Source organism: Erinaceus europaeus, chromosome 2 (assembly GCF_950295315.1).
Source record: "Erinaceus europaeus chromosome 2, mEriEur2.1, whole genome shotgun sequence".
Lineage (NCBI taxonomy): Eukaryota > Metazoa > Chordata > Mammalia > Eulipotyphla > Erinaceidae > Erinaceus > Erinaceus europaeus.
In genome coordinates, this window is record NC_080163.1 from 158,162,926 (window position 1) to 158,168,925 (window position 6,000).

Consider the following 6,000-nt stretch of genomic DNA (forward strand, 5'->3'; position numbering starts at 1 on the left):
CAGTCTCTACAGCAGGATCTTCAGACCAATTTTAGTTAAAATATATATTAATTTTTTAAAACTATTTTTACTTAGGACTAAAAACAGACTCAGGTTACCTAGAGAGTTAACGCGTGTTAATGACAATGGTTCTAACATTTAGAGTGTCAGACTGATGCCAGATCTGTTGTAGATTAATTTCCGCAAGATTAGGTTAGAGGGCACTTTTTGGGGCCCTCCAAAAATGTCCTGTATAGAGAATTTGTATTTAATTTTGGGGATGTATTGTCACATTAAATATTAAGACTTTTACTTTAAATAGTTACTTTTAGAAAATCAATTTTACCTTGCCTGGTAATAATGTAGCTTCAAGTTTACACTTTTAACCATTAATTTAATGTTTACCAAACTTGGAACATACCCATAAGCATTTAGTTATAACACACAGGAGGAGAAAAACTTTTGTTACGGAAACATATCATTTTGCTGGTAAATGTAGACCCATTGTCAGTTTTAAGTTGAAAATGTAAGCCCATTACAGAAAAACAGGAGAGCATATGGCTTATAAGCTTTCTCGAGTTTTCTCCTGTCTGAGCTGTAGCCCACATAAATTTAGAAAAGGTATCAATTGAGACAAATACATATTTTTGTTTGCCAAAGTTGGGTATTGTTGGTATGTTCCCTTCCCCCTGACCTCTGAGAAGAATTGGTTTGCCCCTTTCTAGTTTTGCACCCCGCTTTCTCCCCACCCCCTATGCTAAGGACGGGCAGAGTCCCAGCAGCAGCAGCAGAGAGAGGATGATGGAGAAAAGCACATGGTGTGGTGATTTGCCCATTTTTGAATAAAGATTAAACTGCATTCTCAGCCCAGCTGTGTGTCTCTGCTCTTCTCTGTTACCCACCCGTGAAGCCAGCCTGGATAAAATAATATATGGCGCCTACAACATGGGACTGGTCCTGCGAATCTCTCAGATAAGTGAAAACAATTTGGCTACCTATGCACTATGGCCTTCTCTTCTGCTTGTGAAGAGATCTCCAAAGGCATCTTCCCTTGCTTAATGAGACTGTTTTGCTGTTTCTGGAACATTTATCTCTGGACCACTCTGTGGTTTCTGCCCAACGCCAGCCCGCAGGAGCCCAACACCAGCCCGCATGAGCCAGCTTTCTGCCGTGTGGTGCGGGACATTGGGAGTGGGCTCCCTCCACGCTGCTCGGCCACTGTGAGCAGGGCAGCAGACATGGCAGGGCCATGGGGCAGGGCCGTGGCAGACTATCATGGCCACCACCCCGGGGCACCTAGGCCCACGCCTTCTGCACGGCTGGCCCACCCTCCCTTGTGTTATGAAGTCTGGATAGATCCCGGACCACCTGGAGACCGCGGGCTCCCTACCAAAACTGGGCCCTCTGGCCAAGATCTCCAGCTTGGGTCTGAAGGCAGACGAGCTAAAATACGCAGAGATTCATCCAGAGACCACAACCTGCAATTCCTAGAAGTGAAGCTGCCCAAGAGGCCACCGCTGGACAACGCACTCCCAGAACGTCTAAGACAGTATAGATCTAAATTCGTGTTTAAAATGACATGTCTTCGTAACAAAAGTTTCTCTCCTTGTATATTGAAGACCATGTGTATGTGTGTGTTTAAAGTTTGGTAACATTAACTTTAAGGTTAAGAAGATAACTTTAAGGCTAAATTCTTACCAGGCAAAGTTAAATGAAAAAGATTTTCAATGTAATTCTCATAAAGATAAAATTAACTTACATTTAAAGTCTAAGGTAAAAATTAGTTAACAGTCAATATATTTTAACTAAGTTGGTCTAAACAAAACCTGCACACACCTAGGGTGTGTCTCCATCTTAAATGGGTGTAACAAAAGGTTAAATAGACTTGTTGATATGTAAAACTCTCGATTACCTTCCCTATTAAAAATGGTAGATTACACAATGGCTATGCTAATGATACTCACGCCTGAGGTTTTCTTTCCTTGATTCTCGTGTTTACCTTTTCACATTCTATTGTTTAAACTTTAACCAACCTTAAAATCATTCTAAAAAAGACTTCTAATTGTAATATTTATCAATTGTGATAAACTTCTAACCTGCTACAAGTTTGTTTCATAGTAAGTAAATTGCAGCTGTCAAGTTCTCTACAGAAAAGCAGAATTCTGGCAGTGGACCTTCCTCATACAATGCTCCACCCCCTGGCATTCTTCAGTGGACATCTGCTTTCAACTGGCACTCCAATTAGCCTCACTGGTACACCCTTAGACACTTTGCACAAAAGTGCAAAAGTGCTGCTATATTTCTCAAACACTGACTGCAGCCAGCTGCCTTTGGGACTCTAGGCTGTTCCCCGCCCCCATGCCATAAAATGCCCATCAAGGCAAGTATGCCCCCCAGAGGCAGTAAATGTTTTTTTAAGCTGATAAAGTTTTACCCACAGAGGCAAAAATATGGCCACCTCAGGCCCTCCCTTGGCAGCACACTGGTTCTTGTTACTTGCTTACATGTTTCTCCATGTTTGTGCCAGTTTCTTGTTTGAAAATGCCTGTATGATATAGGTTTCTGTTCACCCCACACCCCTGATACTGTGGTCATTTAGTTAAAAACAGAAGGGGGAATTGTTGGTATGTTCCCTTCGCCCCAACCTCTGAGAAGAATTGGTTTGCCCCTTGCTAGTCTTGTGCCCGCTTTCTCCCTGTCCCCTATGCTAAGGACGGGCAGAGTCCCAGCAGCAGTGGTGGAGAAAAGATGATGGAGAAAAGCACATGGTGTGGTGATTTGCCCGTTTGTGAATAAAGATTAAACTGCGTTCTCAGCCCAGCCATGCGTCTCTGGTCGTCTCTGTTACCCGTCCGTGAAGCCAGCCCAGATAAAACGACAGGGTATGTAGATAACATCTATTTGCCAAAGAGCATTGGCTTTTAAACCTCAGGGGTTAACCCCAAGAGTTTGAATAGCATGTGTTTTTATTAGACCTGCACAGGAAGAACATGTAGCAAGAATACATTTCAACTGTGCTAAAGGAACATCAAGAAATCGAGCTAGAAGGCCTTTAAGATTAACATGGGTTAGGGAATGAACATCAGCAGAATTAGAGACAGAAGCTAGGAGAATTCCTGTGGAGGCAAGGCAGTCAGCTGCAGCATTTCCTTCAGACAGGGGACCAGGAAGAGGGCTGTGGGAATGAAGATGCTGAACATACAGTGGTTGGGTTCGAGAACAGAGCATAGAGGCAATTTGAATTAAGAGAAGGGAACATGGGTTGTCATCAATTCTCACACAAGAACGAGCAAGCCATTGAAGTAAGTTAACAATATACACACTGTCAGAAAAAAGGTTGAAGGATTCTGGTACAGCTTTTAATGCAAGGAAAACAGCATAAAGTTCTTCGTACTGAGGGGAATTATCAGGAAGCTCAGTAAAGAGAGGTTTGGGGTTTTGCTTGTCTGGATAATATATAAGGGCAGCAGCTCTCTTTTTTCCACCATCAGTGAAGACTGTAGGAGCAGAGGGGATGGGATCACGAGAGAAAAGTTTAGGTACTAGTAGAGGCAAAAGAGGTAAAGATGCTATCAATTTATTAGAAGGAAAATGGTTATCTATTTGTTCTGGAAACCCCACTAAACTTACGGCAAAACGAGAATGGTGGCATATTAGCCACTCTGTATCTGTGAGAGAAAAGGGGAGAATAATTGAATCTGGTTCTTTTCCTAAGACCTCCACCGATCTGTTTCTTCCTTGGCAAACCATGAATGCTAATGAGCCTATCTTGGTAAGAAGTTTTGGAGCTCTACCTACTGGTGTATAAAGCCACTTGAGATTAAAAGTTTTGGAGCTCTACCTACTGGTGTATAAAGCCACTTGTATTAAAGCCACTGCCACAGTGCCCCCACTACTATTGTCGTGGAGTTAAATATTAGAAGGTTTACTGGAGAGGAGGGGGAGAATCGAACGAGGTGCATGTCTTGGAGGGCCTGGTTAACCCTTTCTAGTGCCAAGGAGGCTTTGCGAGTTAACATACATTTTGAGGAGGGCTGTTTGTTTCCTTTTAACAGGTCAAACAGCGGTTTGAGGCAGCTAGTAGGCAGATAAAGATACTGCCTAAGGCAATTTAAATTTCCAAGAAAACTTTGTAAAGAAGCAAGAGTGAGATTAGAAGGAAAAGTAACACAAGGTTTTAAGGGACGAATCTGCATTAGAGAAATCTCTGAACCTAAGAAAGATATTGGAAGAATTAGCTGTATCTTCTCAGGAGCTACATTAAGGCTGCTTTTCTTTAAGGCAGGAATAAGAAAATCATGTAGGGCACAGAGATCTGTATCTAATTTCCCCCATATAACACGTCATCCATATAATGAAAAACCTTAAGGTCCTTATGAATATATAGGAAAAGTGCAGATTTAATTGGCTCTTGACATATTGTAGGACTATTAACTATGCCCTGGGGCAGCACCACCCATTCAAATCTATTGGCAGGGCTGGTGTTATTAATAGAAGGCACAGAGAAGGCAAAACGCTTACAATCTTGTGGGTGCAAGGGAATAGAGAAAAAACAGCCCTCAATATCAATAGCTATGATTGGAAGTCCTGTGGGAATTGCATAAGTGAGAGGCAAACCCCTTTGAGGGGCGACCCAGACCTGCATGGTTTTATTAACCACATGGAGATCTTGGAGGAGGTGCTATTTTTCCAAGCACTTTTTAATCACAAAGACAGGAGTATTCCTTGGGTTTCGGGAATGAAGAATGTGTTCCAAGGACAACTGCTCTCAGATGATCTCTTTTAAAATTTCTAGCTTCTCCCTATGCAAAGGCCACTGTTCCACCCAGACAGGCTCATTAGAAAGCCAATCTAAGCAGGGAGTTTGGTTACAAACAGTGGCAGTTAGTTTTGGGGGTGCTGTTTAGTTCTAGAAGTCTCACAGGAGTGGGTGTTGCACCCTGAAGAGGCATCTGTGGATATGATTACATCAAGAGATTCCAGCAGATCTCTGTCCAGAAAGTTGGTACAAATATTAGCTACCAAAGGACAGAAGTGTCCGGTAGTCCCTTCTGGGTCTTCCCACATAAGCACATGTCATGTGAGAAAGGCTTGGGTCAGCCCTCCAACACTGTGTAAACGGGGTCCTGGGAGGAGTTCCCAACTCTGGAGAACCTCTGCTTGCCTTAGACTCGTCTTTTCTGCCCCTGTGTCAAACACTTAAAAGGAATATTACCAATCCTTACTGTCATAGTAGAATGACCTTGTTCTAAAACAGGAGTGGTCCACAAAATCTCTGGCTCTGAATTAGTGCTATTCAGGGGTCTGCCATTTTTATGAAACTTGGACTAACAATCTCTCCTCCAATGAAAACCTTTCTGGCATCTAGGACAAGGCATCCGTGGTCTCTGGCTCCTGACTGCAGTTGGGGTTGGCCTAACTGGAGGCGGAGTCACAGCTTATTTTCTGGACATTGGTTATGCCAATGCCCTTGGTGACCGCACTGAAAGCAAGACCCCTTTTGCTTGTGTGGTGTAGCTGTGTAGACCTGTGTCATAATGGGTGCCCCATAAGAGTTTTCTCTAAGTTCCTATGTAGCTAAAATCCAGGTATCTGTGTTCGTGTTTAAGACTGAGGCATGCCTGATGGAATTCTGGGAGTATGCCATCCCAGAGAATAGAACACAGGGGGAGAAAACGGGTGTCAGGCTTATAAATCTTTCTCTCTAAGGTTGACTGGACCCTGGTAATGAATTAAGCTAGGGATTCATCAGTTTCTTGGTGAAGGGAGAGAATGGGGGCTGAGGCCAATCCCATGGGTAGTGTTAACCTCTCCCATGCTTGTGATGTGCAGATGTGAACCTGTTCAAAATAACCATCTGAAAACTTGTCCTCTGCCTGCTGAATTCTGGTTTCAAAATCTCCCGTTCCAAACCATGCATAGAAATTCCACTGCATATGATTCTATTTCTCTGGGATTGCTGTAAGCATTCATAATGAAAAAATGCCTCCATTGCAGGAAGAGGGGGCCTGGGAGCATAGC

The 6,000-nt window shown here is 43.2% G+C and overlaps 1 long non-coding RNA gene across 1 annotated transcript in view; it reads left to right on the forward strand.

Annotated features, from left to right (window-relative positions):
* LOC132536992 (uncharacterized) overlaps positions 1-2,001 on the forward strand; it is a 216,355-nt gene extending 214,354 nt beyond the window's left edge. The window contains exon 2 of the long non-coding RNA XR_009548504.1: positions 1,951-2,001. This is a non-coding gene — a long non-coding RNA (uncharacterized LOC132536992). The remainder of the gene's footprint in view (positions 1-1,950) is intronic.
* Positions 2,002-6,000: the final 3,999 nt, after the last annotated feature.